A 23,141-nucleotide genomic window follows, 5' to 3' on the forward strand; every position below is an offset into this window, starting at 1 on the left:
AAATATGCATAAACATATATAATTTCACACACAGATAAAATAAATGCGCATTGATACATTTCCACTCAAATTCAGCTGGACCTAGATTACATGCATTCTCACAATTATATTCTTACACACACACACAGACACAGACCCACACACACACACACACACACACACACACACATGCATACATTCTCAACAATTACATACTTACACAGACATCCATACTTACATATGCATGTGGAGCAAAAGAACAAGCATCGGTGCAGAAAGAACTCACTCATTCTGAATGAAAGATGAGCTCCAATCTTTATTTCATAGAGAAAGAAATAGCTTCTACTCTTTTAATCCTAAATGAATTAAACCCATGTTTGTAAGAGAAAAGGCTTGTTCCTTTAAATAAGACTAAGCTTGCCTTGCTATTGAGAAATGTCTGCCCCATAGTAAGGAGAAACCTACCTGTGCCTTCTGTTCTCTCCAGCTTCTTTTTTCCTCTTTTCCTCTGCATTCTGCACATTGCTCTCTTATGTTTCCTATACTCTCTAAGTTATTTCTCTCTGCATTTCTTCTCATCCCAGATCTTTTTAGCTCAGTTCTACTTAGCTCAGTTCTCCTTAGCTCAAACCTGACTCTTCTGCTCTGTCCCTCTCCAGCTTAGTCCTTCTCTCTCAATCCTTCTATATCTGTCCTTCTGTGTCTGTCTTTCTGTCTCTGTTTTTTTGTGTATTCTCTTTGTCCTCAGCACAAAAACATCTTCAAGAATACATGATCAAGTATTACAAAGTTCATCACAAGTTCATATGAAAGATCAAAACATAAATTGAAATAGAAGTTTACAACCAAGAATATTTACATGAATATCTATCAGGAGTAAGTATCTGGCTAAACATTCATCACCAGTGTCAGCTATACAGGTTCACTGAAGGTCTAAAACCATATTTGTTAGTGAAGTTATGTATAGATAAACCCAGGCAATATCTTTTCCTCTGTCCTTGCATCTGTAATACATGGTTTGTTCTCTTTTTATGACCCTTGATAAGTGTTTTACAACTTCTTGGAATGTGTTCTGGGTAGGAGAAAAAGTCTGGTTACTATCTAAGAGTAATTAACTGGTGACACCTGCGAGACTGGCAGAGTTCTCACTGCAGTTTTAACTATCAGAAAGAGACTTAATAACAGTCCCACTATAAAAGAACTTTTAATCATTGATATAAATTTAGGAATTCTTATAGGATCATCATTAAGACTAAAGAAGTCATCTTTTTGTCTGTATATCATCACTACAAGATAGTACACCTTCATAGATCTGCAGAGATCTGCTCCAAAATGGTGTGCTATTACTTAATGACTGTTATACATGTTTAATAATAACAGGAAAAGCCTTTCAATAGCATTAATCTTTCCTGAAATGAATCCCTTGCTTATTAAGGGTGAACCAGTCATAGACTATATGATAATCCGAGGCTGGCCATCTCAGGATGATCACCCACTAGTTATTAGCCTGTCCTGTTATGGCCTCTGACATCTCTTCCCTTAGAATAATATAAATGAAGTATATAAATCTCCATTTAGACAGACCTTATAGCAGATCCAAAACTCTTGAAGATGATTAGAAGAAGAAACAGAAGCAAAATATGTAATCCTACAATAATTCCCAAACTTATAAAAATATTCCGTAAAGTGTTATTTTTATCCAGATTTATGATTGAATTTGAGAAGTAATCAGTCAATTCTGCTGCTGAAGAACTCTTCAGTCTGGAGTGACTGATGGCACTGATATGGGAATGTAAAGTATCCATATCAATAGCAAGTTGTGAATTGTTCCACACACCATGAAGGTGTGCTTGTATCTGCTTGCAGGTCATTTCTGACCAGTTCGATGTAGGGCAGAGGGATAACACAAATCGATTTATAATTGGCAAGACATGAGGTAGTTAAACGTGTTTTAATATTTTGGATCTGAGTTCCTATGTAAATGATGGCTTCCTCTAAAGCATTGACTTTATCTGTCAAACTACTATCAATCCTATCCTGAGAAATCAGTGGTAAAGAAATATTTTTTGTAAAGGAATTAACATGATTAGCAGTGTATACCTCGTGGACTAGGGAGGCCAGAGAAGCTGCAACTGACCCTAAGATAGCAATTAAGGCTGTAAGATAAGTTTGGCTATAAATTCCCTAGATCATGAAAGAGAATTAACAGGCAAACAAAGCAGCATTACATCAAGGCTGGGAGAAAATAACTGGTCACAAAGTATAAAGTAGCTGGTATACAATGAGAAAAAGCATTATGACATGTGGTGAAGTTGTACAATAGGTCAAAATAGCATTCTCGTAGGATATTTTACATATAGATTCATGCTTAATACTTTTATGTCCCCTGTATCCCCAGGGTATAGAATTATAAGTCCATTTGGATTCAATCAGGATCCATGTCTTCAGTGTCTTCTTTTGCTGGGGTCTCTGGCATGGGTGGAGAATCTGCAGATGATGAATGCAGAAGTGATCTTGAAGGAAGTGGCAGTTGTGGAGGTCTCTGTCCATGGAGAAGGCCTGGCATGATCAACTGGTCTAGCATCAGCAGGGTCCTGTGAATGTATAAACAGAGCTTCTCCTGGAAAAGCATCCAATCTTTTCATTATCTAGTTAGTAGGTCTTTATTTGACAGAGGCTTGAAATGTTTACAAAAATGGACTTATTTATTTTTATGAAGTATGATAAAGAGATGAATAAATACAAATTCATATTGTAATTTAGATGTCTATATCTTTCCAGGTCTGATGAGCTCACTACACAATAGTTTGTCCCTGTGAACTACAGGGGATGTCAGTAGGATATGAGAAACTAAGAGTCAATCACCAATTTTTAAACGTTTTTTAAGTTTAAACAAGGGTATTGTCTGATATTTATCCCTTGGCATATCCAAGATTATGAAATAATGAAACAAATGCTGTACCATATCTTTGAAAGCTTTTCCAAGTTAGGAAAAGACATAAATAGCAATAAGAACTAAGTGTCCATATTTACAGGAATAAAGGCTAAATTTCCAGAAGACAGGTCATATGTAACATTTATCTGTTTTAAATCGCAAGGACACAGGCTCATCAGGGGTTACTTCTCAAGCTGAGCTGACAGCTCCAGTAGCTCAGAAGGAATGTAGAAGCAGTTTTACTGAGTGCAATGGTGACTTGTAATGTAGGATTTTGTTAAGTTACCTTTGTGGGAAAAGCAACAAGCTTTTGTAAAGAACTTAAATTAATCCTTACCTTCATGTATAATACCGGGAAGCACAGAATGAACTTGAACATGTCCAATAGAGAAAAGGCAATTTCTAAACTGAAGCAAGACTTAAATTCTGTAAGTTGGGGCTAAAATTGTGAAATAACTGTGAAACAGTTTTTAAAAAGGGGCTATGCCCTTAATATTTAAAAGACAATGGCCCTTGTCACTAACTCTGTTTCTTATTCAAAGGTTTCTTGTGTGAGGAAAATCCTTTTAAGATAATAAAAGTTAATATAATCTATTTGAGGAGGAGTCATGAGTATATATATATATATATATATATATATATATATATATATATATATATATATATATATATATATTCTTTTCTGTTTTTCAGAGCTGGAGACCGAACCCAGGGCCAAGCGCTCTACCACTGAGCTAAATCCCCAACCCCTTAAATATATTTTTTGTGGAGGTTCAGTCCTGTGCTGTCTGGGGTTGCCCTCCACACCTGTTGGATAGTCCTTCTTTGATGAAGGGATTGGGCACATGAGGCTGTTGAATTGAAAGATCTCCATAGGGAGACCCTCCCTCAAGTATCGAGAAGTCGCAGACCCCAGACACACGAGAGACCGATCTTGAATGTAATACACAAAAGGTGAGGTTTATTACAGAGATCTCCAGATCAACATGTATCTCACGCAGGAGACAGGGATGTTGACCCCGAGTGGCTGGGAGAGGGGCTTTTTAAAGGGAGAGGCCTCGAGTCCCAGGGAAAGAGGGGATATCAGAAAGGTATGCCAAAGATACCATGGAGTTGTAAGATGTCAAATTGTTTTATGACTCTAGAGGATAAGGGGGCACCATGGCACCAAAAGGTTTTATGCTCCCAGGAGATGAGGGGAATGCCAAAAGATTTTATGCCCCCCTCCCCCGTTTCTGGAACAAAGCTACTAAATCAGGAGAAGGGTTGGTCCTCTGGTCCTCATTATTCCCCGAGAGCAAATCTTATCTTTTGTCCTGTCAGAGTAAATGTGTGTCGGAGTTGATGAAGCATCTGCATCTGAAACACATCTGGTTAGGCTTTGGGCCGGCTGGTTTCCTGGAATGCTCTCTGCAGGGCACAAGGGGCTTAAACAAACATCACAGAGACAGAACAACTGCTCACACTGGTGATTAAATGACTGTGTCAGTATCAGTTCTTCTGCAATTTCAGCCATCTGTCTTCCTGAGTCAGACCTTGTTACTGTGTTTTGAGTTAATTTAAAATTTTAACTCTCAGAATCCCCTCTATTGTTTACCATTTCCCAGGTTTGATAACATTTCTGTATTATTAGGGATTATGCCATTTTTTATGAAAGAAAGATTGGCACCCTCTTTGCCTTTTAGATACTGGGGACGCAATAAGCTATTTCTTTTTTGAGTGGGACCAGAAACATTAAAATTTACAGCACCTCCAGTTCTTTTAAGATATTGTTTACTGCTATGCCCAGGATTGCCACATGAATATCTTTAAGGGATCAAACCTGTATGATCAGATTTTCATTTTCCTTGATTATTAGAAATTAGTTTGGCCTTGTAGAACTGCTGTAATGGCCACACCTTGAAGATATGAAGGAATAACCTCAGTATATGCTTTAATAAAGTAAGAAATATTTCCAGGTTTTTAATTGTCTTTTGAAGAGATTGATAAGTGGGTGTAGCATTGTCAAAAGCCAGTTGTTTTAAAACACTGTCTTTTGCCTCTGAGGTAAGAACCACCCTTTCTCCTGCTTCTGTTTTCCAGGCTACAAACTCCTCAAAAGGTTCTTCTAACTTCTGCTTTATATTAGCAAACCCTTTAGTATTTGCATCTCTATTAAGCAAACATCTCTGTTCTTCCAGAGCTGCAGCTGATAAATTTGCCAGAGCTTCCTTTGTCATTTTTCTGTTGAGCTATTTCTTCAAATCATGTCTCTGTAACCATTAACATTTCTTATGTTAACACTTTCATTTCCCTCTTTTTTCAGACATCTTAGATAACTCTTATTGGTCCAAGTTATTATAAGCATCCATCCACAGTTAAAAACTCTTTAGTTAGATAGGCTCTGGCTATTTTAAACCAATCATGAAGAGTCATTAGCAATTCAAATGACAAAGGTTGCTGTAAGGGATCCTTATTGTTTTGTTATTCTCCAATCTCACTGGGAAACATCCCAACAATTTACCCTGTTGCTGAGCTGGAAGTACACTAGAAGCAGATCCAACAGGACCCTTTGGTTTCTTTTTACTTTTTTCTGGGGTTCTTGTGGAAAGACTTATTTTTAAATGCTGCATGGCAGGCCACTTACATTTATGATATTTTGCTAACTTCTTTTATAGTTGATTTTATTTTATTTATTTATTTATTTTTTTTTGATCCACAACTACCATCTCCTGAGCTACTTTTGTCATCATTTTCTGTCCAGAAAATAAACATTGTACTTAGATACTGAATGAGGCAATAGTAATGGAGACCCCTCACAGGGACGTAAATCTAATGTCTCGTGAGCTTTTTTGTCATCTGCCAAGCACATTCCAAATAGCAAATGCTTTAAGACGCATGTCTAATACTCCATTCTCTCTAAACCAGTTGTTAATATCAAACCATACTTTTTCCCATGTCTCCATATCTAAAGTTCTCCTTCTTGGAATCCCAGGACTGACAGTTTGTAAAAACTGAATAAATTCATTCAGCTGGCTAGTGCTCACCTCAAAGCCTTTTTCTTTAAGAGTATGCATAATAACATTTGGAAAGAAGTCTGTGTTTAGATTCATTTTTTTCCCATCCTGATTCATGTCACAGCAGTTGTTGTTGGAAACTCTATTGTTAGCTACAAGCTATGTACACTTAACAGGGTCAATATCAGCTAGCAGGCCAGTGCTTAATACTAGTCAATAAATCTATATTGCTATACATTTATCAATAACCTACTGGATGCCTTCTTTAAGGCCAAACACAGAGATTTCTTAGAGTTAATTATTTATCAGCAACCAATCAGGGTGCCTTCTTTCAGGCTCAGGGTAGGGTGTGGGGGTGGCAGCTTAGCCTTCTTTCTAGGCCTGGGATTGTTTTCTTTCAAGCAGGATAGCTTTGTTTCAAGCTAGATTTGTCTTCTTTCAGGCCACACAGATTCAGATTACTCACCTGTCCTGAACTGATTTTCACAGCGGACTAGCTAGGCCCTAGACTAGACTCCTAGCTCTAATGAGATACATGCAGAATATTTGGGATTTACCTCAAGAAGTATCTGTTTAAGGTGCCATAAGTATGCCAGGGTCCAGCCCCAAATTTGGTCATCTTTCTTGTGTTGGTTCTTCTTGAGGCAGCGGAGGGGGAAGAGCATCAATGGAGGGTAAGACTTTGTCTTTCGAGATATTTAGAGTTACTGTATAATATTAAGTTTACGTATCTAAGTATAAGTTACTATGTTACTGTAGCTGAATCACTTATCTATATCAAAGTCATTATGCTCTGCTACTGTAACTTGTAGTGAGCCATATTGCATTTGGGCCTGGCCGTTTTGTAACTGCATGGCCACAGTTAAGAAGTCATGAGATTGTTGGACAGAGGCTTCTCCCATGTATTTACAGCACAGGAAGAAAAGACCAAGTAGTAAACCCCCGTGTCTCCACTGCATGACCTCTGCTGAGCCCAGCTGATGCATGTGGAACTGACACACCTGGACCACACTTGGGTGGTGGTCAATTTACTTCTGCCTTTTGCTTCCTCAGCCTTTATCCTTGAGATTTAGGCTGGTCTTCTCAGATTTCTCCCTAATTAATCAGGTCTCCTAGTCCGTCTTTTGTTACTGAAGTCACGAGCCAGGTAGTCATGAGCAAGGGTTTCCCACTGTGCTTCCCAGTTATTTTCTACCTGGTGAATAAAGCTACAGGAGACGCTCACTCTTCCTTCCGCTCTTCCACTCTTCCTCTCTCTCTCTCTCTCTCTCTCTCTCTCTCTCTCTCTCTCTCTTCCTCTCTTCCTCTCTTCCTTTCTTCCTCTCTTCCTCTCCTGGCTTGACTCGATAACCTGTGTGTGTGTGTGTGTGTGTGTGTGTGTGTGTGTGTGTGTGTGTGTGTGTTTCTTTCATCCCATAGGCTTTCGCCCGATTCTCGGTACCGTGTCGGTGCTGACACCGACAGTAACTGACCTTCCTTCTGTGTTCCACTGAGGCCAGAAACTGCAATCTCTGGCATTTAGCACCTCATTCTAAAACACCTGGAGATCATCTAGAGAATTAATTGCTGGAGCCTTTTCCCTTTTGTCCCTATGCCTCCTCCTTGTCATGGTAGGGGGAAGTTTGGAGCAATAAACCTCTATTGAACTGAGAGAAGTGAATGGGGCTTGCAGAAAGAAAAAACTTTTACATAACCAAATATGCATAAACATATACAATTTCCCACACGGACTCAATAAATGCACATTCATACATTTCCACTCAAATTCAGTTGGACCTAGATTACATGCATTTTCACAATTCTATTCTTATACACATGCACATGCATACATTCTGAAAAGAGCCCTGGAGAGGGGAGACCTTCACTCAAGTCTCAGGATGATGAAACCCCCAAAAAACTCACGTGAGACTGTCCTTGCTGTAATAAACATGAGGTATATTGATAGGACCCAGTGCACTGGGGTCAAGACTCATATCCGACACAGGGGCAGTGGAGTTCGACCACCAGTAACTAAGGCAAGGGGAATTTAAAGGAAGAAACCTCAACCCAACCGGGTAAGGAAAATTTCATTGGAAAATGTCACCTGTGCATCACAAGGAGGAGCTTCCTGTTTCTCAAGATTGTTTACTTTATGGTCCATCAGTTCCTGGGAGAAGCTTCCTGCTTCTCAAGATTATTCTCTAAGATTTTAATCTAACTTTATGGTCAGTTAGTACAGGTAGAGGGCAGGGTCTGGAAATTGAGGTATTTAGGGCTTTTTTAAACTTCTGACTCCTTAGCTGCATTTTTTATTCTTTCATTCCCTACTTCTTCTAGTGACTAGTTCTAATCATAGAACTAAATTTTAGTATCTTTATAATATTGACTTTTTTGTCCTCCTAAACCATGATACTGTTGGCATAACATCAAAATCTGAACAGTACTCACTCTTTCTCTAATGAAGGTAACTAGTTTCTTTAACAAACATGGACCTATAATCAGAAGCAGAAGCAAAACTAAGAAGGGTCCCATAAGGGAAGATATCAAAATAGTCATCCAAGGAGATCGACTAAACCAGCTCTCGAACCATGCCTGATGTGTTCTCTGTCTCTCTGTCTTTTGTCTAACATTTCTTTAAGTTTATTCATAGAGTCTTTAACTACTCCTGAATGGTCTACATAGAAGCAACATTATTCTTTCAGTGTAGCACACAGACTCCTTCTTTAAGGAATATCAGGTCTAATCTCTTATTCTGAAGGACTACCTCTGAGAGGGAGGTTAGGAATTCTTGGAGGTCAGCTAAAAAGTCTTTTTCACTCTTTTTATATCTGAGTCAATGGCAGTTCTGAATTCTCTATAAGCCTTGCATTGCAGGGCAACAGCAGATGTCCTGTAGCTGCCCTTGCAGCACCTACGTAGCCTTAAGTAATTCTCAACTCTTAAGATAGCCCTAAGTAATACTCAACTCCTTTTTTTTTTTTTTACTAAGTCTTTAGCATCAGGATTCCAATCTGGACACTATCTAAACCTACACACCAAGATCATGACTATCTTAGAACTTCTAAACTTATGATACCAGAGGCACAGTCCAAAGAAGTGTTAGAAGTGCTAACGCACATAATGCCTTCATAGTAAGGGTATGTTACATCAATTGCAATAGAAATCAAGCCTATCCCCACACCTATCCCGATGGAACCCAGGGCAAACATGAAATTCTTGTTTCTAAAGCACACTCCTCAAGTGAGCATTAAAGCAACCTCCCAGTCATTTCTCTGATGTATCCACTTATCTGATGTGCAAGTCTAGGGAGCTTTTTGAAGATCTGAGTGTCCCTCTAGGTCCCAGGTCTCAGTCCCAACAGCTAGTACTCGGCTGGTGAGGGCTGAGACTTGATGGCAGTCAGGGTGGTCAGCAGCACCAGGTACGGTCCTTTCCAGCAAGGCTCGAGTGTCTGGGCTCTGTGTCATTGTATGTAGCTGCAGTCTCTGACCTGGAACTGATGAGATGTCTCGGGTTTCCCTGGGGCATAGTCTGCTGTCAGCTGTGACTAGACTTCTTTCTGTGTCACCTGTAGGTCTTTTAGCCTGGCATACAAATCATTATTACTATGATATGTTGGTCAGTAACATCATCTACTACAGTCAGAGGAGCTGAGGCCCCATATAAGATCTCAAAGGAGATTAGGCTGAATCTGGAAGAGATATTTCTTGCTCTGAAGAAAGCAAGAGGGAAGGAGTGCCACCCAGTCTGCGCCAATTTGGTCAGGGTCTCTTTTAGAGTTTTATTTATTTACTCTACCTGTCCTGAACTTTGAGGTCTGTAAATACAATGTAATTTCCAATCGACGTCTAAATACTTGGCCACACCCTGGCTTACCTTGGCAACGAAAGTAGGGCCATTGTCTGACCAGATTACCTTGGGCACTCCAGACCTGGGGAAGATTTCTCCCAGTATCTTCTTTATGACTACCGAGGCTGTCTCTTGCTTGGTGAGGAAAGCCTCTATCTATTCCTGGAAAGGTATCTACAAGCACTAGGAGACACTTGTGATAATATTTTCCTGGTTTTATCTCAGTGAAGTTCACTTCGACTTTTCACTAAACTCTCTAGGTCTCTTTGCCCTGTTTGCTTGCTAAGCATTCACTTACTGACATATATTATATTTTTTACTGCCTCTCTGGCTAGAATCTTAAAGTCTATTACATACATCTTAACTACTTAGACAAACTTCTTATCTCTTTTTTTTAAGAGAAATCTAATGTTTATTCTTTCGTGTCAACTTCATTTCCCTATACAATTTGTATTTTTATTATCAACTTCAATAGCAGATATCAGAATTTTTTCAGTATATTGCAACATAGGAGTATTTAAAGGAGCTATAGGAAAATATATTAAAGATTTACATGTCTCATTCAGATTTGAATAAAATTAAAAGCACTTATGTGAAAGCTAATTACTTTCAGATGTTGATGTAGAGGATGCAGAAAGGATATTCCTTTTCTCTTTATTTTCTAATCTTCTCTTGAAACGATGATGATGATGATGATGATGATGATGATGATGATGATGATGATGATGATAGCTTCTGCATCATAAGCATGAGCTCTTCTACAATTTTCTTCCCTGTAATTTCATTTTAATTTTTTCTATTAGTGATATTTCAATGGCTAGGATAATGATTATTAAACAAGTAGCTAACAAATAATAGTCAGTAATGAGAAATGGGAACAGTAACTTTAAAACACACATTGTGGGTCTCTTTGAAATAAAGTCAATTCTTTTGTTCATATCAATACTTTTACTTCATTCCTCCTGAAAGTTAATGTCAGGGAAAAAAGATAGGTTAAAAATAAAGTCTTATGTTATGAAATTCACTAGATAATGTTCCCATGACATATTCTTTTCCGTTAATCACATTATGTAAATTACCAATCAAAATGTATTTATTACTTAATAAGCTCAGTGAAAAGAAACTTCTTATCTCTTAAGTGAGTCCATTTCTGTATTTGGCAAAGTGAGTTTTTTTTTGTTTGTTTTTTTTTTTTTTTTTTTTTTGTTCTCGGAGGAATATAATTTTCCCTCGAGTGTGCCATTGTCTTTTTTTCGTTTAAGCAATTTGGGCCTTTTCTTATGTCGTACATTCTAAGTGAGGTCATCCCTTAGTCCAATCCCAGTTCCCAGTGGCTGTCTCTTGCAGGCCTGCAACCGGGATAGGCTCCTGCATAGCCATTTCCCGAACCACTTTATCTGCTTTGTTACTGCCCCATGTCACTGAATCTCTTCCCTCCTGATATCCTGAGCAATGAATAGTACTCACAGTTGTTGGCTTCACCAGGGCATCCAAGAGATGATAAATGTATTTGTGGCGCTGATGTTCTGGGGGGTAGAGGTTTGTCCATCCCAGGTGACATTTGTGTTGTCCATCATGGCAGCACCCACTTATCTCTGACCTTCATGAAGAGAACTGTTCCTGTCTGTGGACAAGGTAGCCTTGGCTTTCAGCAGGGGTCAAATAACCAGTCACAGAGGTCTTTCCTTCACCCATGGGCTTCTGTCAGTACTTGACACTCGTGGTATGGTGGCTCCAGGTCAGGATTGGGCAACAAGGTGACCAGATTGTCCCCAACCAGTGGAGAATGTAGTCTATTGAAGCTGACCAGTAGTCCCATGTTTTGGGACATTCTATTCAAAGGCAAAACATCAGCCACTCTATCTCAATTTAAGTCCTGGGTTGAGTGATAATTGTTAGTGCCCAGCTGGCAGGAACAGTGTGTTCCAGGCAGAACAGAACTAAGCCACACATCTCCCAGCATCAGGTACTGGTGCACTGAGACAGGTCTCAAGCTCCACATACACAGTCTGTATAGATGGCCCCACCCAGCCATTTCAGCCCACGCAAGCCATTTTGGAGAGCAAATTTCTCATGAGCAAGGGATAGGAGCAGTCAGGGATGACCATGAACTAGTGGGTTACCCGGCCCATGCCAAGGTTCACTGTTCTTCATGCAGTCCATAAGTATTGTTTGTTGCCAGTAGCCCCCTGTACCCAAGGTCTTCGGATACTGGCCCACTGGGGCATAGGAACACAGAGTGTTGGGTCCCTGTATCCACAAAACAACTTGGCGGACTTCCCTTCTATCTCTGCTCATAGCCAGCACTCTAGGACCGAGAGGCTCTCCAGTGGCCCCTCTTGTTCTTTCTGTAGCAGTCCCTGACCCAGTGTCCGTTTTCTTTGCATTAGTCACACTGATCAATAGCCAGGAATTCTCTTCTGCTGCCAGGTACTATCTTCCTAGGTTCCCTAACTACTGTGGCCAGTATATGTTCCTCTCTTGTTTTTATCTCTCTTTAGCTCTCTAGCTTCCTCTTCTTTTTGTCTCTTTTCTTCCCTAGCTTTCTGCTCTTTTTATCCTCTTTCTTTCTTTCTTTTTTCAGTCTTTCTGTCTGTATCTTCTTCTACAGCTAATAGGTGCTGTCCACTTTTGTGCACACACCCTGAACCACACATCAACCTTATTTTCTCTGTAACTTACAATAACTCTCACAGTGACTTAGCTTAACCCTTCAAATTTCTGTAACTTTCTCTTCATATCTTTTCCTTATCTTAGCCAGATTGGTAGGGCATTTTCTAGCCCCTCGGCCCTTGGAGCCTGGTGGTAGACCTGGTGCTCCCTACCTTCAGGCATATTCAAGTCAACAGGCAGAAGTGAGGGCCTTCTATCCATGTCTGGAACATTTTTTCTGGCCTCTAGTAGGATTCTGTCTTTCCTCTGTGGTAAAGAAGACCTGTAACAGTTACTAAAAAGCATCTCAAGTGGGATGGTGAGAAAACAGAAGGGAATCTAGAGGATAGAGGTCCACTGAAGAGGACAAAAAGGCCGTTGTAAAAATAAGCACAAACTTTGTGTCTGTGAAACAGAAAGGCAAGCAGAGAGGCAGCTGATCTGTTACCGACTATCTCTCTGGAGTTAGATTTTCCCTTAAAGAGTACCTCCTTATAGTGTCAGCTCCGTGGCTTTATCACTCAAGAGACCCATCCTCTAAATGGCACTAGGCTTCCAGTAAGAACCAATAACAAAAGGATGAAGAAATGGTTAGGACCTGTGTGTTATATGCCAAGTGACTGACTTAAGAATTGTAACTGGTTCACCTGGGACTTTCAGGACCTCAGTAGCCGCCCTTTACCAAACTGTCTCACTGGGTTAAAGCCCATGGAAAAGAAGACATTAATCCTGACTGTGGCCACAGCCAAAGCCTGAATAATAAATTTTGACTGGCAAAACAAAGTTCTTCACAGTTTGTTGTAGATTCATTTTGAAACTATTTTAGGGGATTCTCTGCCCCCCAACCTGGGGAATCTCTCCTTGGGGAGGAGGCTCAAGAGAGAAAGATAAAACTCCCCGGCAGAAAACAATTTTTCTCAAGCAAATTATTTTTAACTTTTAACTTAAGCACCAAGAAGACCAAGTAAAACTCTTTGACAAACAAAGCAAACAGTTCCATGATTTCAAACACTCCAAAGTCCAAAAACGAAACAAATCCAAAAAGACACTCCACAATACCACAGAAAACAAACCAGACAAACAAGACCAAGACAGAGCATCCTATAACCAATTTCCACAGATGCCTGGTACCTTCAGTACCTGGCCCAAACTGCAGCTTAACCTTAGCTGCTTCTGGGATGAGACAGACCATCTGATTACACCTCCCAACATAATTCCAGAGTGTCCTCTTACCCTAACATCCATGCAATGGTCCACCATCAAAGACAAAGGGGGTTGTCACAGTCTGCCCCATGGCAAAGAAAAAGAACACCAAACACAGAAACAGAATACAGACAACAAACACTAACACGTCCAAGCACACTTGTCTGCACCTATACTTAAATAGACAGCTGAACTCGACTTCTGATGGAGTGGTATTCTTCGTACACACCCACCTAGGTAAAAGGAGTACTCCATCTCCTTGGTTCCAGAAAACCACGGTCAGGTCCTCCTGACTTCCCACAGTCGGGTTCTCCCGACTGCTCTCTGCCCATGGAACCTCTTCCAGGGCTGCAGCTTGCAGGACCGGGGCATCCCCCCTTAGGTGGCCAGAGGATCCTCACGGATCACAAAGGCAGCTGCACTGAGTGGGGATAAACATCCACTCTCCTAGCACAGGGCAGGAATACACATCCACCCTCTCAGCATGGGGCAGGAATACACATCCACCCTCTTAACACTGACCAGTACTAAGACACACACAGAAACACACATGCACACACATACGGTAGAACCAAAACAGACACAGACACAGACTGACAAATGCGGCTCCGCTTACACAGAAACACTCAGACAAACATCCAACTCACCTCCAAGGGGTCTTCGGAGTCTGGGGTGGTCGCGAAGATCCCGAGCAAGCCCCCAAATTAAAGACCCCCGGAGCAGGGAGACCCTCACTCAAGTCTCGGGATGATGCGACCCCCTAAGAACTCACGTGAGACCGTCCTTGCTGTAATGAACATGAGGTATATTGATAGGAACCAGTGCACTGGGGTCGAGACTGATATCCCATGCAGGGGCAGTGGAGTTCGACCCCCAGTAACTAAGACAAGGGGAATTTAAAGGAAGAAACCTCAACCCAGGCGGGTAGGGAGGCTGTCATTGGACAATGTTGAGAATACCAGTGAATCACAAGGAGGAGCTTCCTGTTTCTCAAGATTGTTTACTTTATGGTCCATCAGTTCCTGGGAGAAGCTTCCTGCTTCTCAAGATTATTCTCTAAGATTTTAATCTAACTTTATGGTCAGCTAGTACAGGTAGAGGGCAGGGTCTGGAATTTGAGGTATTTAGGGCTTTCGTAAACTTCTGACTCTTTAGCTGCATTTTTTATTCTTTCAGTTCTCACAATTACATACTTACACAGACATCCATACTTACATATGCATATGGAGGAAAAGACCAAGTATCGGTGCAGAAAGAACTCAATCATTCTGGATGAAAGATGAGCTCCAATCTTTATTACATAGAAAAAGAAATAGATTCTACCCTTTTAAATCTAAATGAATCAAACCCAAGTTCGTAAGAGAAAAGGCTTGTTCGTTTTAATAAGACTAAGCCTGCCTTGATATTGAAAAATGGCCTGTTCTGTCCCATGATAAGGAGAAACCTGCCAGTGCCTTCTGTTCTCTCCAGCTTCTTCTTTTCTCCTCTTTTCCTCTGCATTCTGCACATTTCTCTCTTATGTTACCTATACTCTCTAAGTTATTTCTCTCTGCATTTCTTCTCAGCCCAGATCTTTTTAACTCAGTTCTATTCAGCTCAGTTTTCCTTAGCTCAAACCTGACTCTTCGGCTCAGTCCCTCTCTCCAGCTCAGTCCTTCTCTCTCTTTCCTTCTATTCAGTCCTTCTCTCTCATTCCTTTTGTATTTGTCCTCCTGTTTCTGTCTTTCTGTCTCTCTGTGTGTGTGTGTGTGTGTATGTGTTTATTCTCTTTGTCCTCAGCACTTAAACATCTTTCAGAATACACAATCACATATTACAAAGTTCATCACAAGTTCATATGGAAGGTCAAAGCATAAATTGAAATAGAAGTTTACAACCAAGAATGTTTAAGTGAATATCTATCAGGAGTAAGTATCTGGCTAAACATTCTTCACTAGTGTCAGCTCTACAGGTTCACTGAAGGTTTAAAACCAGGGTGGTTAGTGAAGTTATGTATAGACAAACCCAGGCAATATCTTATCCTCAGTCCTTGCATCTGTAATAAATGGTTTGTTCTCTTTTTATGACCCGTGATAATTGTTTTACAAGTTCTTGGAATGTGTTGTGAGTAGGAGAAAAAGTTTAGTTACTAAGAGGAATTACCTCGTGACAGCTGGGGGACTGGCAGAGTTCTCATTGCAGTTTTAACTATCAGAAAGAGACTTAATAGCAGTCCAGTCGGACCAGACGTCCGAACTAAGCAAAGCTAGAGCCCTGCCCTGAGCAGATTCCTGAGAAGGGCTTGACCTTTTCAAAGAACTTGTCCCTGGAAGACTGTTGCCTCTCTGTCTAAGGAGGATATCTTGCAGTTTAATGATTTGCCTTATGTCCTTGGGCACTTCCCAGTACTCCCCCCATGCTAAGCTTCAGTTCCTGCTTCAATTATTGCTTTAGAGCTTAAAATGCTTACATTCCTCTCAATAAACCGACCTTGACAATGACACTTCTTGGTCTCGCTCCTCTTTCTCGCCCTTTCTCCCGAAGGTATGGGTGCCCCTTGACCCCCACAAATAACTGGGTCCCCGCTGGCAGGGGCATAGTCCCATTATAAAAGAACTTTTAATCATTGGTATAATTTTAGGAATTCTTATAGGATCATCATTAAGACTAAAGAAGTTATCTATTTATCTGTATATCATCACTATAAGATAGTACACCTTCATAGATCTGCAGAGATCTGCTCCAAAGGGGTGTGTTGTTACTTAATGATTTTTATACGTGTTTAATAATAACAGGAAAAGCCTGTTAATAGCAGGAATCTTTCCTAAAATGAATCTCATACAGCCTTGCTTAATAATGGTGAACTATATAAAAATCCGAGGCTGGCCATCTCAGGATGATTAACCACTAGTTATTAGCTTGTCCTGTTATGGCTCCTGACACTGAATAGTCTCTAGTATAACCAAAGTTAATTTACTGACTCAGATCTTTCTAGTTTTTTTTTTATTTGTTTTTAATTTTTAATGGTTAAGGTGCTTCTAATGTTCTTATATAAACTTAGGACTGTACTGCCTAATATTTATTAATGTGTATTGTTGGAGACCGGACTGCCAGACTAGGCAAAGCTGGAGCCCTGCCCTGAGTAGATTCCTGAGAAAGGCTTGACCTTTTCAAAGAACATGTCCCTGGAAGACTGTTTCCTCATTGTCTTGTAGAATTAGAGTTTTAAAAAGGTTACTCATTGTCAGAGTCCAGATGTGCAGGGCAGGACGTGTCTGAGGGGGAGCCAGAGATAGGACTTGCCAAACCAGCTATCAGCCCCAAGGACATTGACCATCTGTAGCCACCCCCCTGAGTGAGATGAGCCACCCTACCTGCCTGCCGAGCTGCTAGAGAGCACATACTCCTTGCTGATGTAATTTTGCGCCGAAAGTAACTGTGCACCATTTGAATTGACCAATCATGTGTAACCTCGAGAATGCCCCTAACCTCCCCTATATAAACCCCCGAGTTTGGTAGCTCAGGGTCGACACCTCTGTCTCGACCCGGAGATCCCCATAATAGATCTCTGTAATAAACCTCGCCTTTGCTTATTACATCCAAAATGGTCTCTCTGTGTCTGGGGTCCGCGATTTCCCGCGACTTTAGAAAGGGTCTCTCTGCGTGGGATCTTTCATTTTGGGGGCTCGTCCGGGATCTGCGCGACCACACCAGACTCCGAAGACCCCTTGGAGGTGAGTTGGATGTTTGTCTGAGTGTTTCTGTGTGAGCGGCGCTGCAATTGTCAGTCTGTGTCTGTCTCTGTTTTGGTTCCGCCATGTGTGTATATATGTGTGTCTTAGTACTGGTCAGTGTTAAGAGGGCAGATGTGTATTCCTGCCCTGTGTTAAGAGGGCAGATGTGTATTCCTGCCCTGTGCTAAGAGGGCAGATGTGTATTCCTGCCTTGTGCTAAGAGGGTAGATGTGTATTCCTGCCCTGTGCTAGGAGAGTGGATGTGTATTCCCACTCGGTGCAGCTGCCTTCGTGGTACATGAGGACCCCCTGGCTGCGGAAGCCCCAAGCTTCAGCCCCTGGAAGACGTTCCACGGGTGGAGAACAGTCGGGAGAGCCCGGGTGTGGCCAGTTAAGAGGAAGAGAGTGGATGTGGAATCCCATTCTGTGTCTGTGTTGAGAGAGTGGAAGTGGAATCCCACTCTGTGTACCTGACTGTGGTTTTCTGGATAGGATGCTTTGTCTTGGTCTTGTTTGCCTGGATTGTTTTCTGTGGTATTGTCCAGTATCTTTTTGACTTTTGTTTCGTGTTTGAATTTGGACTGACGACTGTGTTTGAATCTTGGACTGACGACTGTATTTGAAATCATGAAACTGTTTGCTTTGTTCGTCAAAGAGTTTTACTTGGTCCCCTTAATGCTTAGTGAGTAAGGAACTTAATTTTGTGGACCCCGCTCTAGTGGCGGTGTGTTGGTTGATAGCCAAAGTTAATTTTTAAAGCATAGTGTTTTATCTCTGCTTGTGCTTGCAGCCAGCTGTGATGGGCTGGGAAAGATTTAAATTTTGCTTGGGAGCAAAGAACCTTAAAGGGACAGGCTACATTAGAAATGCTACAGGAGGAACCATCTGAAAAGTCTGAGAGCAAGGTGGGAGAGGACTCTAAGTAAAACAAGAACAAGAAAGGAATTCCTGACATTTGTTCACAGAAGTAGAGTGCTCATTAAGAGAAGTTCTTTAAGGAAGCCTACCTTATCTGCTGTCCTTATTCCAAGGGAGGAGTTAGTCTTCAGCATTAAATTACTTTTCTCATTGGTCATCATTAACATGGAGAGTGCCTTTGATCCTATTCCCACAGCAGCCAGTTTCTGCCCCTATGGTCAAAATGCCCCAGGTTGGGGGACAAAAAGAGCCCGTAAAATAGTTTCAAAAAATGTACAACAAGCTGTAAAGAACTTTGTTTTGTTTTGCCAGTTCAAAATTTAGAATTCAGGCTTTGGCGGTGGCCAAGGTCAGGATTAATGTTTTCTTTTCCATGGGCCTTTTAAACCCAGTGAGACAGTTTGGTAAAAGGGCTACTACTGAGGTCCTGATAGCCCCTGGTGAACTGGTTACGATTCTTTTGTCAGCCACCTGGCATCTAGCACCCAGGTTCTAACCATCTCTCCATCCTTTTGTTATTAGTTGTTACTAAAAGCCTAGTGTCATTTGGAGGCTGGTTCTCTTGAGAGGCAAAGCCACGGAGCTGACACTGAAGAGAGATACTCCTTGAGGGAAAATCTAAGTCTAGAGAGATAGTCCATAACAGATCGGCTGCCTCTCTGCTCACCTTTCCGTTTCATAGACAAAGCTTGTGCTTATTTGTACAATGGCCTTTTTGTCCAAGAAGGCCTCCTGGTTTAGCTGTGTGACTAAATGCTGTTTGCCCTCTTCACAAAATTCTCCTGTTTTCTCACCATCCCATTTAAGATGCTTGTTAGTAACTGTTAGAGGTCTTCTTTACCACTGAGGAAAGACGGAATCCTACTGGAGCCCAGAAAGAATGTTCCAGACACAGATGGAAGGCCTTCACTTCTGCCTGTTGACTTCAATACGCCTAAAGGTAGGGAGTGCCAGGTCTGCTGCCAGGCTCCAAGGGTGGGTCTCTGAGGGGCTGGAAAATGCCCCACCAATCTGGCTAAGATAAGGAAAGGATATGAAGAGAAAGTTACAGAAACTTGAAGGGTTAAGCTAAGTCACTGAGAGAGTTATTGTAAGTTGCAGAGAAAATAAGTTTGATGTGTGGTTCAGGGTCTGTGCACAAAAGTGGACAGCACCTAATAGATGAAAGAAAGAAAGAGGTAAAAAGAGCAGGAAGCTAGGAAAGAAAAGAGACAAAAAGAAGAGGAAGTTAGAGAGCTAAAGAGAGATAAAAGAGAGGAACATATACTGGCCACAGTAGTTAGGGAACCTCGGAAGATAGTACCTGGCAACAGAAGAGAATTCCTGGCAAAAAATCAGTGTGCCTACGGCAAAGAAAACAGACACTGGGTCAGGGACTGCCCAAGAAAGAACAGAGTGGCCATTGGAGAGCTTCTTGGTCCTAGAGTGCTGGACAGGGACCCAATGCTCTGTGCTCCTATGCCTCCCAGTGGGCCAATATCCAAAGACCTTGAGTGCAAGGGGCTACTGGTAACGAACAATACTTATGGACTGCCCGAAGAACAGTGGACCTTGGCTTGGGCCAGGTAACCCACCCACTAATTCATGGTCATCTCTGACTGCCCTTATCCCTTGCTCATGAGAAAATTGCTCTCCAAATTGGCTTGTGTGGGCTGAAAAATCTGGGTGAGGCCATGTGTATGCATATCTACAGACTGTGTATGTGGAGCTTAAGACCTGTCTCAGTGCACCAGTACCTGATGCTGGGAGATGAATGGCTTAGCGCTGTTCTGCTTAGAACATATCACTCCTGCCAGCCGGGCACTAACAATTATCACCCAATCCAGCACTTAAACTGTGATAGAGTGGCTGATGTTTTGCCTTTGAATAGAGTGTCCCAAAAAATGGGACCACTGGTCAGCTGCCATGGACTAGATTCTCCACCGGTTGGGGAAAATCTGGTCACCTTGCTGCCCAATCCGGACCTGGAGCCACCACAGCACAAGTGTCAAACACTGGCAGAAGCCCATGGTTGGAGGAAAGCCCTCTGTGACTGTTTGATTGACCCCTGCTGAAAGCCGAGGCTACCTTGTCTACTGACGGGAACAGTTCTCTTCATGAAGGACAGAGATAAGTGGGTGCTGCCATGGTGGACAACACAATGTCATCTGGGATGGATGAACCACAACCCCCCAGTACATCAGTGCTGCAGTTGCCTTTGCCATCTCTTGGATGCCTTGGTGAAGCCAACAACTGTGAGTACTATTCATTGCTCAGGATATCAGGAGGGAAGAGATTCAGTGGCATGTGGCAGTAACAAAGCAGATAAAGTGGCTCGGGAAATGGCTATGCAGGAGCCTATCCTGGTTACAGGCCTGCAAGAGACAACCACTGAGAACTGGGATTGTACTAAGGGATGGCCTCACTTAGAATGTACAACAGAAGAAAAGGCCCAAATTGTACTAACAAACAAACAAACAAACAAGCAAACAAAAAACACAATGGCACACTTGAGGGAAAACTATATTCCTCAGAGAACAAAGAAAAGACTCACTTTGCCAAATAAAGAAATAGGCTCATTTAGGAGATAAAAAATTCATCCAAGTAGTTAAGTGTATGTAGTAGACTTTATGATTTTAGCCAGAGAGGCAGAAAAAGTATGAGTTATGTCAATAAGTGAATGCTTAGCAAGCAAACAGGGCAAAGAGACCTAGAGAGTTTAGTGAAAAGTCGAAGTGAACTTCACTGAGATAAAATCATAAAAATATAATCACAAGTATCTCCTAGTGCTTGTAGATACTTTTTCAGGAATAGATAGCTTTCCTCACCAAGCAAGAGACGGCCTCTGCAATCATCAAGAAGATACTGGAAGAAATTTTCCCCAGGTCTGGAATGCCCAAGGTAATCTGGTCAGACAACGGCCCTACTTTCATTGCCAAGGTAAGCCAGGCTGTGGCCAAGTATTTAGAGGTCGATTGGAAATTACACTGTATTTACAGACCTCAAAGTTCAGGACAGGTAGAGTAAATAAATAAAACTCTAAAAAAGACCCTGACTAAATTGACCATGGAGACTGGCACAGACTGGGTGGCACTCCTTCCTTCTTGCTCTCTTCAGAGCAAGAAATACCCCTTCCAGATTCAGCCTTACCCCCTTTGAGATCTTATATGTTGCCTCAGCTCCTCTGACTGTATTAGATGATGTTACTGAACCAACATGTCATAGTAATAATGATTTGTATGCCAGGCTAAAAGACCTACAGGTGATACAGGTGATTTCTTTCTAGAAATCTGCTCAGACCTGGCAGCAGCCTATGCCCTGGGGACCCCCGAGACATCTCATCAATTCCATCAGAGACTCGGCTACATACGATGGCACCGAACCCAGATACTCGAGCCTCACTGGAAAGGACCGTACCTGGTGCTGCTGACCACCCTGACAGCCATCAATTCTCAGCCTTCACCAACCGTGTACTTGCTGGTGGGGCTGAGAGCTGGGACCTAGAGGGAAACTCAGATCTTCAAAAAGCTCCCTAGACTTAATTTCATGTTTGCCCTGGGTTCTATCAAGATAGGTGTACGGATAGGCTTGATTTCTATTATGAATGATGTAACATTACATATGTTGTATTTCTTGGGACTGTGCCTCAGGGATCACAGTCTGTATAAGTTTAGAAGTTCTAAAAGCTAGTCATGACCTTGGTGTATAGGCTTAGATTAGAGTCCTCATGTGTCCAGATCAGAATCCTCATGTTAAGACAACAATACCAAGCTGTTATGCTAGATGAAGCTGAGTTCTCCATGTAGTTCTAAGATTAGAACTATTAACAAAAAAAGAAGAAGGGAATGTAGAACTAGAGTTTTAAAAAGGTTACTCATTGTCAGAGTCTGGATGTGCAGGGCCGGACGTGCCTGAGGGAGAGCCAGAGATAGGACTTGCCAAACCAGCTATCAGCCCCAAAGACATTGACCATCTGTAGCCACCCCCCGAGTGAGATGAGCCACCCTACCTGCCTGCTGAGCTGCAAGAGAGCACGTACTCCTTGCTGATGTAATTTCGCGCTGAAAGTAACTGTGCACCATTTGAATTGACCAATCATGTGTAACCGCGCGAATGCCCCTAACCTTCCCTTTATAACCCCCCGAGTTTGGAAGCTCAGGGTCGACACCTCTGTCTCCTGCGCAGGATACGTGTCGACCCGGAGCTCCCCATAATAGATCTCCGTAATAAACCTCGCCTTTGCTTACTACATCCAAAATGGTCTCTCTGTGTCTGGGGTCCGCAATTTCCCGCGACTTTAGAAAGGGTCTCTCTGCATGGGATCTTTCAGTCTAAAGAGAATATCTTGCAGTTTAATGATTCACCCCTAAGCTTCAGTTTCTGCTTCAATTCTTGCTTCAGAGCTTTAAATACAGTACACTCCTGTCAATAAACAGACCTTGACAAGGACACTGCTTGGTCTCTCTCCTCTTTCTCGCCTGTTCTCCCGCAGGTATGGGTCCCCCTTGATCCCCATGAATTACCTGCTCCCTGCTGGCGGGGGCAGTGTGTGTGTATATTTTAAATACAATTGAAGTGATTTACTTCTTTCCCTTATTAACAAAGCAGGAAAGCACAACACTATTTACTTAGTATGACATACTTTTTAATGAATTTTATTTGTCCTTTGAAATATTCAGTCTTGTGTACAAGATACCCTGTCCATTTGCTTCACCCATGCCTTCTACACAGCTCTCTGCTAACTCATTCTGTGTGGGAAGTTCAGCATGTGAAACATGGGGGGGGGTCTATATTTACTCTTTTACTTTTACAAGTTAGTTTTGGATTATTAAACATCTGAACACACCTTTTTATAATCATTGTTTTAGAAATGTAAAAATATATAATTCATACTCTAAATTTAAATGAAGAAAGTTGATGCAAGTTTGAATATAAAAA

General features: G+C 41.6%; 1 long non-coding RNA gene across 1 annotated transcript; it reads left to right on the forward strand.

The window, feature by feature from the left end:
* The first annotated feature begins 16,970 nt into the window (after positions 1 to 16,970).
* Positions 16,971 to 22,652, forward strand: LOC148001524 (uncharacterized). Its single transcript, XR_015636327.1, has 2 exons — positions 16,971 to 17,306; positions 21,490 to 22,652. It is a non-coding gene; the product is annotated as an uncharacterized LOC148001524 (long non-coding RNA).
* Positions 22,653 to 23,141: the final 489 nt, after the last annotated feature.

Source organism: Rattus norvegicus, chromosome 13 (assembly GCF_021556685.1).
Source record: "Rattus norvegicus strain SHRSP/BbbUtx chromosome 13, alternate assembly SHRSP_T2T, whole genome shotgun sequence".
Classification (NCBI taxonomy): Eukaryota; Metazoa; Chordata; class Mammalia; order Rodentia; family Muridae; genus Rattus; species Rattus norvegicus.